The sequence below is a fragment of the Ornithodoros turicata genome, chromosome 3, assembly GCF_037126465.1.
Source record: "Ornithodoros turicata isolate Travis chromosome 3, ASM3712646v1, whole genome shotgun sequence".
NCBI lineage: Eukaryota > Metazoa > Arthropoda > Arachnida > Ixodida > Argasidae > Ornithodoros > Ornithodoros turicata.
Genome location: NC_088203.1, coordinates 94,696,760 through 94,709,401, shown reverse-complemented (window position 1 = coordinate 94,709,401; position 12,642 = coordinate 94,696,760).

The window sequence follows — 12,642 nt, the reverse complement described above, 5'->3', positions numbered from 1 at the left end:
TACAAAGCATTCCAGAATCTCTCCCAATGTGCCCGTAGCACATTGCTGATGATACAACCTTTGCCTGCGAGATGGAGTAGTCCCAGATGATTGGAAGCTTGCTATGGTAGTGCCTCTCTTGAAGCCTGGCCAACGCCCGCACACTCTCACCAGTTGAGTTGGGAAGGTTATGGAGAGCATGGTGAACTGGTACTTCGAAGCCACACAATTCTACCCTGAGGTAACGGACGGGTTCCGCCAAGGAAGATCAGCTATCGATAATATGATAGCCCTCGTTTTCTCTGTGCAGCAAGCGAAGTCTGAACGAGTCCTCAGTGCTGCACTCTTTCTTGACGTCACAAAAGCCTACGACAGTGTTCTTCACAGCATTGTAGTTTCATCGCTTCACTGACGGGCTGGGTGGCTGCACACTCTCATGGTTACGCGATTTTCTTTCGGATAGATCCTTGTTTGTCCGTAAACGACAGGGCGATAGGTCCACATACCCTGTGCCCCGCGGCGTTCCGCAGGGCAGTGTTCTGAGCCCTCCCTTGTTCAATGTCATCATGGCCGTACCTGCCCCTTCAACTGCCTAACCATATTCACATCACCATATATATGCGGATGATATTTTCATGTGCACTTCTGCTGTGTAGCGGGATACCGTACAACGCCCGCTGCAATCTGCTTTGTACGCTACTGTGTCATACCTCGCTGATCGAGGGCTATCGGTATCGCCAACCAAAACCATGGCCATGGCATGGCATTCACGCGGCGCTCATTCTGTAGCTAACCCCTCTTCTTAACAAGATCAAGACTGCCGTTTGTTCCCTGGCGCAAGTGCCTGGCGTCATTATTGATCGGGGACGAACATGGTCTCGACAGATTACTGCCCTCTGTGCCACCACAGGCTTTTACATTAACGTGCTACGCCGCATCTGTGGGTCCTCTTGGGGTCCTTCTTGCACCGACCTCCTCCAAGTGCACAACTCTCTTATTATGGGCACTTTACGCGGCTGCTTGCCTGTGTTGCACGATGTTTCCACCTTCAAGGAAGGCATCTTCAAGCACGTAGCCTACGCACTTGCTTGAGAGTCCCAAAGACCATGGAAACCTCCTCTGTATCGCCAAAGCGCCGGTTCCTTCCGCGCTTATCCTCCGGGAGACGTTAGCCTTCCAACCTTACATACGCTATCTTGTACGGCACCTATGTCACCGCCTTCGTGATGTTACGCAGCATTGCCCTGCTTCTGCATACGGCCAAGCTGTTCTGCGCCTACAAAGCCAAATCCCACCATCGCATACCTTGGTCTCATGTACGGAGCCGCTGTGAACCTCATGTTTGCCCCGTGCACACATCTTTTCCTGGTCTTCCGAAAAAGAGCCATGTCCCAGCTGTTGTGGCATGTCAACTAACGCTACAACGTCTCCACCCCCTCCACTCGAATCGAACGGAGATTTACACTGAGGGCACGGTGGCATCAGATGGATCATCATGGGCTTTTTATATTCCTGAGGAGGCATACGAGCGCGGTTTCAAGCTCCTGCCCGTGCTGCCATCAACCGGAGCATACGCCTTTGCTATATTATATGCACTGCGGTACATCTCTTCGTCGACACCAAGAGCGTGGACTATTCTTTCGGATAGTAAGTCAGCCTTGGAGGCCCTGGCGTCGTATTCGCCCAAAGTTATCAACGACATCTACACGGATATCCTTTGCCTGCACGCCATGCTGTCAACTCTAGGCCACAGTGTGTGGTTCCAGTTGATTCCAGGCCACGTTGGTATCTCGGGGAATGCCCTCGCCGATTCTGCGGCCAGGTGTGCTCGTGCTGCTAGGTCTGTCACTTCCGTTCCGCTTGCACCGTCCGTCTCTCGGCTAGCCATTCGCCGATACTGCACGAATAGCTCTCAGGCCTTTTTCCAAGACGCTGTAAGGACGAACTTTTCTGCGCTCGATTGACGCTACGATAGCGCATACACTGGTAGGCTGCTACCCCAGGGAGGAAGAGTCCTTGCTCCACAGGCTTCGACTCAATCTGGCCCGGACTCCACTGCTCCTCTTTAAGATGTGCCACCTTTCGTCACCCAACTGCCCCACGTGTCATGTCGAAGGAGACATTGCGCACCTGCTCTTCCACTGCACCCGTTACCGCCAACATCGTCTTCTCCTACCGTCGCGTATCGCTCGCCTCAGGATTTCGCACTTTTCCCTAGCTACGCTGCTAGGCCCCACACAACATAGTCAGGTGACAAAGGCAATTGTACAGTTCCTGTTCTTTTTCTTTCCTTTCTTTGTTTCTTTGTTTGCTGGGAATAGCAAGCCGCCGTAGCGCAGGCTAACCTTTCCCTCTTTTTTTTTTATTACCATAAACATATATCCCCCAGCACCCACGTTCTCAACCTGTGAGTGTGCCTTGAATATTTATTGGGAATCGTCTCATATGGAGATGCAGTCGATGATCTAACCTCATCTCTAGTATTCCGGGATGTTATCAATGGTCTCAAAGCGACCAGCACCGTATTCTGAAGCGGCGTCGGGATTCCAACCGATTCCAACTGATTGCCGCTGATTCCAACATATGAGGAAATCCACTGCAGGCAGATTTCTGCGCGACGAGATTAGTATACGATCCACTGAACCAGTGTGACAGTATGCTGTTACACGATGTATTCGTATGTTTTTGTTTCTTGTTTTTTTGCTGCTCGAGTCAGTCAGGATGACTGCCCTGCTAATTACCACTGCTTAAGTAGGCATGTATATTACGATTTGTCCCCAAACGCTTCTTGCAGCTGTTCAACCATTTAACGTGCTATGCCTTTCGCCGTGACCTCTGTGCATAATTCACTCGAAAACGTGTCGGTGACAGATGGTATGCGATACGCCTTGTTTTATATGCGGCTTTGGAGGCCGAGCTTATGGTGTGCTTCGTAAACAAACGAACCGTTAACATACTGAGATACTGCGAATATCGATGTGCAGGTTTGCTTTCTAGACAAGGTGACCTCGTATATATCAGACGTTAGTCGAAGGAATGTATTACTCCACTAATATGTACAAGCGAGAGAGACTCAGGTATTTCTGTTCGCTACGTTAGTCTCGAGCTCAACAGCTTTCGGACGTCACTAGTTCTTTTAATGTCTCTGCCGTAACGAATAGCCGGATGCACATTATCAGAAGAATTCTTCAGCACTGTACGCCTCTATTTCATAGTTATGCTGTTCCAGACAACATCCGTTATCGCTGCCGGTATTGCATTAAATGTTCTGAAACTGTACTAAACACTATAAAGTCTCTCGCAGTACGACAAGTTTGCAATAACGGCAAATGGAACAAGTGGTCGGAATCACCCAATCGTCTCCTACATATCTTCACCCTTCCTTTTTTTCTATTTATATAATCTACAAAACATAGACGCCTACGTTAATAAAAAGAATAAAAAAGACAGGAAGAATCCATCCAGACAAGAGTTGAGCCGAATTGATGACGCGCGAGGCGAGAATCGGAGATGAAATTTTTGCCAGCGTCGAATCGGACGCGTCAGCGAGTTATAACCCTAATGCGATATATTGGTTAGAAATGACGAGTCGGCGAGGAAAATATAGAAAGCGTACCGTGCGGAATGTATCTCTTAGCCGGGGAGGCTCTTCACACTGCCCGGAGGAGAGACGTGGAAATAGCTGGAATTGCTCTGGAATCTCAAGCGGCAGGTCACGTTTCTTTTTTAGTTGCCCTGTCACATCTGGCACGTTTCTTTGTTTGATTGGTATTATCTAACCGGATGCTGAATCTTGTTGCGAGCAACGTGTCATATTATTTGTTTTTCGAGTACTTCGTTACATGTGTCTTTTCCTTGTACCTTAAATGGTTATGGAGTTAGAAGTTATACTTTTCTTTTTTGATTCCGTGTTAGCGCTGCAAAGCAACTGTGGCTATGTGCGGCGTACAGATGCGGACAGATGGAGAGAGGACAGCAGGAAGGAGTGGGTGACAGGGGGTTTAGTACATGTCCTGGGCCGACTTCAGGGGTAACTGTGCCGACATTCCTTCTGGAAAATCTTCGGAAAACCCAGGGAAAACTTCAGACAGCACAGCCGAAGGTAGGGTTCGAACCCACCACCACCCAGTCTTCAGCACGACCTAGAAGTTATACTGTTGGCGCAGCTTGTGCACTATAAGAACAAAAAAAGAAGTAATTTTAGCCCTTTTGAGCACAAGATGAATTCCAACGACTATTAGTCCCTTCCGCGACTAAACGCACGGGAGCTTTCGCCAACTTTAGGGACCAAATGCAGTGCTGAGGCGCATATTTTACAGACAGGGGACTAAACTGGGGAGTAATTGGGGGGGCAACCAGGGGGGGGGGGGGCTTGGAGCTGTAGTTGCGCCAGCAACCTAGTCCCCTCCTTAAAATGTGAAGAACGAAGTGAACGAAAGTGAACGAAATGTAAGCACGATGCCTTATTTGAACGTTCAGTTGACAGGCTTACCAGCTCTCGTGACATAGTTGTTTGGATGGCCGCTTTCTACGCCGAGACTAGGCGGTGACGCGGGTTGGAATCCCCCCTTTTTTTTTCTCACCCCCGAATTTTCTCACCCCCAGCCCCGCCGAGCCCCATCCATCCCACACCGCGTACATCGACAAGCTCCATGACTTGTTCCGCTCCATCACCCCGGTTGCGCCGCGCATGCCGACGCGGCGAACCGTTTTCGTCAGCCAGGACCTCAAGAACGCTTCGCACGTGTTCATCAGAACCGACCGCGCCAAGCCACCCCTTACGCCACACTACTCCGGACCGTACCCTGTGCTCTCCCGCACCCCCAAGACCGTCGTCGTCGACCTCAGTGGCAAACACGACACGGTAGCGCTGGATCGCGTGAAGCCAGCGTACATCTCCTCCGTCATCCCCTCTAACACCTACTTGGACCTTCCCGCTTCTTCAGCCACACTGAAGCCCGAAGCCCACATAGCCCGAAGGGCTGTGATATGGTCCCTTTCTTCCGACCGTCTCCAGCCGGGCGACGCTCTAGAGGGGGGCAGAGCCGTATATTAAAATTTAAAAGGGAGTCTGGCCATTGGGAGGAGTCAGAAAAAGAGGCTCTACCTGTCAATCACAGTTTCGCTCCTCTGATTGGTTTGCTTTTTACCAAGGGGGTCGCCATAACACCACACTGCCACCCAAAATGGCGACGAAAACAAACACAGTGAAGCGGGGATTTCGTGACAAAAAATTGCCACAGACTAACCTGATTTTACGCTGCAAATGTACATCCTAATATAAATTTCTCGGAAATCAGTTTCAACTTATGCTCATCCATCGATATCTAAATGAAAATAATACGTTTTGTCGCCGGTGTTAGGCCTAGTGAACACGGCGATCACGAAGAAATCATAACAAAAACGGCGCTGTGCTGTACAATCTTATTTTTAACAGCTGGATTTCATGGATATAAACATCCTTGCCTCTTATATTCCAACTATTCATGTAGATTTGTTTAAAAATCATACCGACAACAGAATGTGTCCCAGCAGGTGGTTCTGCCGGCAGCGGTACAACGACGGAAGCAGACGACAATTCCCGACGCGCCTTACGCTCCCTAGGTGGCGCTTATCAAATTTGCACCAACAATCCACTACTTTTGCAGATTGCGAGAGGTATCCATTTCAATCCCATCCAATCCACTTGCCACCCAAAATGGCGCTGCCCATGTTGGATAGGGGGTAAATAGTGAGGATAGGCTGATTGATAGCGCCCCATATCTCAAGACTTCATTGGTCGGAAACCTGAAAAAGTGGGTGGAGCTTCAGGTATAGGCATGACCCATTAATGGCCAGACTCCCTTTTAATACACGGCTCTGGAGGGGGGAGCCCTGTAGCGCCCTCTGTGGACGCCATCATGATGACGACTACGCAGTAAACGCGCCGGCCAGTTGTCACATGGCAGGTGCACAGCACGGAGGTATGTTCCTTATTATCTGCTAGGTATCCTATCCACAATATCATTCTGTGTCCTAATTTGTTGAAAATAGGAGGAGGCGCCAATCTGGGACACATTATGCATGCCCCAGATAGGCGCCTCCCCTTGTTTTGAACAAATCAGGACACAGAATTATTAATTATTAATTTAAAAAGCTGACACGCTCTGAAGGTGAAAATAAGCAACAAGTGACAAGTTGAATGACAGAAAGAAAAAAGACATAATGAACATCTCTGAAATTTCATTCGCTGACCATTTTCTTGTCAAAATGCAACAATTCACATTGATATAAGGAACCAATCTTTAGGGTTTCATATTTATTAAACAAAAATTCGGCATGGTCTCTGTAACCTAATCCCTCAATTGTGCGTAAAATCGTTCTATGTATGACGTCGATATTGTGTTGATGGGACTTTCCTGTTGCGCACTAGCGTGCAGTAACAAAGTTGGGAATAGAAAATACTCTTATATTACATTAATTTAACATTTGTTGGAAGACTGTACCTGCACCTATTTAGTGTACAAGAGATCTTGTGCAATTTTTCCATTAAAATGGATATGGTGGGGAGGTGGATTTATTTTGACAGGAAAAGTCAGCCAGAAGGGACAGCTTGCTATTCCTTGTTAAATAATTCCTTAGTGGGTAGTCAAGTTCCTGGGGTAGTTAGGGTAAGCCGATGCGGAGTCAGAGGTCTTCCGCCGCCCCACCCACGATGTCACAGACTGCTGAGGAGACCGGTATCACGCATGTAGTGGAGAAGCGTCGCGGTTATACCAGCGCAGCGTGTGTCAAGTAGTGTTGAGAGAGAGATGGAGTATCCGAGGCTGGTCAGGCGAGACTTGAGCTTGTCGCGGAGGGGCTTCTAACGGCGTCAGTCGACAAGAACGTGCCGAATGTCTGTCTCAGCGTTGCAGGTAGGGGTGTGGATAGCTGGTCCAGTTTGAACAGCAGTGACGGAGTGCGGGCGACGTTGAGGCGGAGCAGATGGATGACAGATTCTTTCCTCCTTGAGTCACGACTGCAGATTATGTACTCCATCGCTGCGTCAATAGACCCCAAGAAGGGATTGGTCCTGGCAACGGCCTTGACTAACCGATTCGTGCTGACAGTAAGGAAGCGTCGTAGCTGCAGTTGGCAGGCGGATGTCGAGGTTTGTGTACCACCAATCGACTCTAACGCATGGGCACGTTTCGCCTCGGCGTCAGCGCGAGTATTGCCGTGGAGGCCGACATGGCTCGGAACCCATTGAAACCACACAGTGTGGCCCGAGGACAAGAGTTCATTGTATATTACGAGGATCATGGAATGCATGTCGCAGACTATCTCGACAGATTAAGATACCAGGATAGCTAGGGCCACTTTGCTGTCAGTGAGTACCGTCCAGGCACTAGGTGGAGAAGCAGACATCTTTATTTTTGCAGGATACCCAAAAGATCAAGAGACATTACATGGGTGAGTGGAATAATATAAACAAGTGGTATACACATACACGCACACACTTAACATAAAGAATACCAAATACAATATTTGGAAACAAGAAAAGTGCATGAAATTGCGCAGCTAAAAGAAAACATCTCCAAAAAACTCATCAATATGAGAACAATATATAGAAATGAAAAATATCTCCAAAAACGCATCAATATGAAAGCAAGATGTAGAAAAGGAAAAATCATCAATATGAAAAGAATATATAGAAAGGAAAAATATTTCCAAAAACACATCAATATGAAAACAATATCTCCAAATTCACACATATAGATATGGAACTTAATGGATGCCTATGAAGTGAAATATGCGATTACGAAACGATGGATGATGAGTTACGCAAGCTAATTCTGAGGGAAGACCGCTCCAATCGATGGATGTCCTGCAGAAGAATGATTAAAAAAACATGTTTGTCGACAGCGTTGTACTTTAAATCGGTGGTCAAACCGTGGAAAAATTACAGTAGCTCGAGTTATAGGAGAAATACCAGGGGGAACATTATGAATAAACCTATGAAAGAGTGATATCCTCGCAAGCAAACGTCGTTTATCGATGTCAGGAAGCTCAAGCTCTTGTCAATTTCTCAGTCGAATTTTGCCCGATATGTGTACATACGAATGGTAGAGTGTACATATGTTTATCACTTTGACATACTTCCTTCATTCCTTCCTTTCTGAGGGCCACCGGCCTCCTTCAAGAACTGTAGGGGTTTCTTTTGTTTTCCTTCCCTCTTCATCCTTTCTGGAATAGGGTGAACCTTTTTGGAGCGGGGTATGGTCCTGCACTCCACGCAGGGAAACATACCACATCATCTTCATCATCCGTTCATCTATGTTGTTGCTCTTGTTGTTGCACGTAAAACATTTACGTTGTTATAGTATTCGTGAAAAACAAAGTGTGATCTTTGCAGTTACTTGTGTAATTCGATAATTATGTTCATAAAATATTCCGAACAGTTCTCGTTTAATTGCGGTAACTGGAGACGAACGTGAGAAATCACCAACTATAATCCTGGCGGCTCTGTTTTGAACAGCCTCCATATTAGCGGACATGTAAAATTGAGGTGGATCCCACAACGCTGAGGTAGCTGGGGCACGACGTAGGTCGACCAGCTGTTCCCAATGAAACGACAATGGAAACGGCAACCCTTCCGTGGTGTAAATTGCGGTTAAAATTGGTACTCAAAGCAAGCCCTTGTGCATCGGATGTTTTCACCGCAACACTTCATTAGTTATTCCGCATTGATAAAGTGCCTGCACCTGGGCCTCAGCTTGCTCTTTGTTTGAATTTGTGAAAGTTCGTTTAGTGAGGCCAGCCGATCATTTAGTTTGGCGGAATTCTCAAACAGAACCTGCGTAATTAAAGTACCGGAAACTAGTGTACTGCAGATACCATCTCCAACAAGCTCACATTTTTTCGAAAGAAAACGAGGAATAAAGCGAGTTAACGTTCGTCTCTTACAAGACCTGCGCTGTGTTGCCTGACGACCTACCTCAAGGACATACGTGCTGATATAATCTTTTAAATCATTCACTGCTTCCACACGTCAAGCGTCCTGGAACAGCTGGTCGCACCAGTGCGACCTACGTTTCCATTTTTTTTATTTCTATTTCTATTCTATTCTCTTACAAGATGAGCCGAGTTGCGTGGCCGCACCATTAAACCGCTTTTACGCCTTGTAGCCTTCACCGCAACTAGTACTCATCATTGAACTTGTTAACAGTGTCGTCCATATAATGGATGTCTTTCCTTTATGTGCGCCCCAGAGAGCCCCAGATATGCCAAATATGCCTGGCGAACATCTTTCCTAGCCGGTCGCATCAGTGTTCGATGACTAATTAACTAAAATCCGATAATTAACTTAACCGACCTGTTTATCTCTTCAGTGCTGGTAAACCCCCTCCCAAGGCCTCGATGTCACGTGCGTCAGGGTTGCTACAGCCAGACTTGTGCCCGTTACCAAAAAATAGGAACTAAATACCGTTACCCGTTACTTCAGAAAAAAGTAACTAAATACGTTACTCGTTACCAATATATAAAAGTAACGAGTTCTCGTTACTCACAGGTAACGAGTTACTTTCTCGTTACCGCCGCATAGTTAAAGGAGCCAACAAACATGCCGTCACTTGCCTTCAACTCATTATTAATGAGAAATTGCACTTCACAAGAAGCTGATACTCGAAATTTACATCAGTGATCTTCGTTCCCTTTCGTGTGATGACATCTGCTGCCGAAGTGGGGGTGATCGGAGGTTATGAAAAGACACTGGTTTTCGTGCCACCGATCACCAACGGTTCCTAAAAAACAGACGAGGGGCTGCGTCATAATTTAGGGCTCTCAGAAGCTTAGCAAAGACAAGAAAAGGCTAGAAGTCGAAACGCGTTTTTTATAGCCATAGCACAATTGGTACCCATCTTTGGGAAGGAGTGATGGTTGTGCCTCATATGCACCAAATGCTCATAACCTCCAAACGCTCAAAACCTCCGAACGCTCATATGCACCGAAAAAAAGTTGGTGGTTTTGAGCGTTTGGTGGAAATGAGCAAGAGGGGAGAACCTGCTCACAAGCACCAAACGTCCAGAACATCCGAATGCTCGTATGCACCGAAAGGCGGGCGACCACAAAGGCCGGGTCTTCCTCTCCCGCATTTGGAACAAGGTCATAGGGTGAGAAAGGTGGAATGAATGGCGATTACCAAGGCCGCTTAATGTGTCAGTTTAAAGTTTATGTAACAGCTTGGTCCTGCTTGTATGTAGCCAGAACGAATAGCGCCTTCTCGTTTGTGGATTTAAATTTGAGCTTTATTTTCATAGACATGGAGGCAGCCTATAGGACAAAAGACTTGATTCTAGCTCGAAAGGCACTCGGTTCCCAGGGCTGTAGCAACAAAGAGCGTGGTCCCCTCCGAACATATGTCCGGGTTCACTTACAGTGCAGAAGCTGGAATACGATATTTATATAGGGTTTATATTATGCATACATAGGCCTGCAGTGAACATTTGCGCAAAACCCTTCTTTCGAGCCTTGTTCTTCGCAAGTTGGTTAATCAATGCGTCATAGTCCAGAGATATGATAATCATGTTTTCGGTTGACTATACGAACTCAGAAAGCCTGACATTTCTTATGGTTAATTGAGCGCAGGATATTCTTGATCGGTCAGTTTCATTTTGCTGAGACTTCTTTCAGCATCAGCGACAGTAGCTGGTGTGGTCAGAAAATAGAATGCTGACGCAAATGCAAGGATTCAGATATATCTCCTGGAGGCTTTCTTGTATGTGTACGTTAAAAATTGTTTGGCGTCTCTTTGTTTGGCGTCCTCTTTTTTTCTCAATGACACGAAAGGATATTCCATTATAAGTTCGCCGCTGGCATCGATGTCTACCATTTTTACTTCAAAATTTTTGCTGCGATTCTCCAGTTCAAGTTCCCAGTGACGCTGTCCCAAGTTGTTAGCGTTTTACATAAATCCAAACAACTTTTACCACTCCACGAGTTGGTCGACAAAACAGAAGATATGGCCTGATCAGTGAGAATAAGAAAGAACTGAGATTTAAATTTTCGTTCTGCAGAAAGACGACTCTTCCTTTCTATTTATTTATTTTTTTTTTTTCACTTTTAGGAGAAGGTAGCAGACATTGCAGAACTGCTTCATGATCTTGTCGCATTGTCTGTACTCCACAAAATAAAGAGAGGAACAGAAAGAACAGACGCAAATTGTACAATACAAGCGGTGCAGCAAATGGAACGGCTTTTATGTTCCTCATTAAATGCCGTGCAGCATTTATTGTTCATTAAGATTAATGTTAATTTTAAAAAGCATGTCTTCCAATTTCGAACAAATGAGGAGTGCGAATGATAGCACTTGATTGGCTATGATTCGGTTTATCAGATGTCCACAATGACGCTCCTGTATTTTTGGGCGCACGGAACCTCGCGGGACCATTTCTTCCGCCGCGCAACCAGGGACCAATTTTTCCGGGACGAACTTTTCCGGGACTATTTTTTTTTTTCGTAACTCCATCCAACATGCTCTACACATTCTCGCTCCTATAGTTATTCTACCTTCGGTCTGGAAGATGACTGGCTTGGTTCTTTGGATGATTGGTTTTCAACTCATTTCCGTTTGCCCACCGTGTTAGGCATTCAAGAACAACATTACTTCCTCTTATAAGTAGAACTCGGAAATTTACGTCCCAAAACCATGAAAATAGACAGATATTTAGACCAAAAAAAGAACCTAAACAGGCAAGAACATGCAAAAACAGACACGTTGTAGCACATGCCAAAACTACTTCTAATGTACGCTTCACGACGCAGACTTTATACTGTGGGACTGTAGCGAATGCTACAGAACCATTCGATGACGCCAGTGCCTGACTGCGACGCTGTGCAGCGTCAATCCTCCTTCCTGCACCGCTAGTTCAAGCTCACTGGGTGTTATCGTTGAACCTCTAGCATATATTCGGTTTAATGTTATTTCTTCAGTTTATTTTTACTACTCGTTTTCTTTTGTGTTTACTCGTTTATGTAGCTTAAGGCGCTATGGAGTAGACGGCGTTCCATGTTGATATCCGTTCATCGGCCACATTTTCTCTTACACGTTTTGTCAACCACGCTCTACCTCAGGTAGGCGAATTTAATTCACTGTGGTGACGATGAAAGGTCTCGCCGTTGTTGGCCTCACAGAGGTGGGCAATGTCACGACTGACGGCCTCGGGGAATGTGCATCCTGGTCGACTTCTATAGGAACTGTGCCGACATATGATTTGGTCGAAAGACATTTCATCGAAGATCGAAACGGCAGCGGTCGTTTGATCGATTTTTTATTGGTTCACTTGGAGTGTTGAGTTAAAATGCGGAGTTCTAAATGCCGTTATCCTAAGCAACATTTAACTGCGTGTAACCCGTTTGCTCGTAAACACATTCCTCATGCTAACCCACTTTGTCAAATAATAATTGATTTCAAGTATTAAACATTCTTGGCAAATAAAGAAAAAATAAATTAATGACATTTTTCGATTATTTATTCCTGTTGAATGTGGATAAATTTTAACAATGTATTATTGTTTCTGACAATCAACTGACCATTGTATAGGAGAAAGAACAGTTTTAGTTTATTTACTTTTCGCCTATGTGCAGGTGAATCTAAATTTAGTTCTTGCAACAGACATGTAACCGAAGAAGTCCTTCGAAACC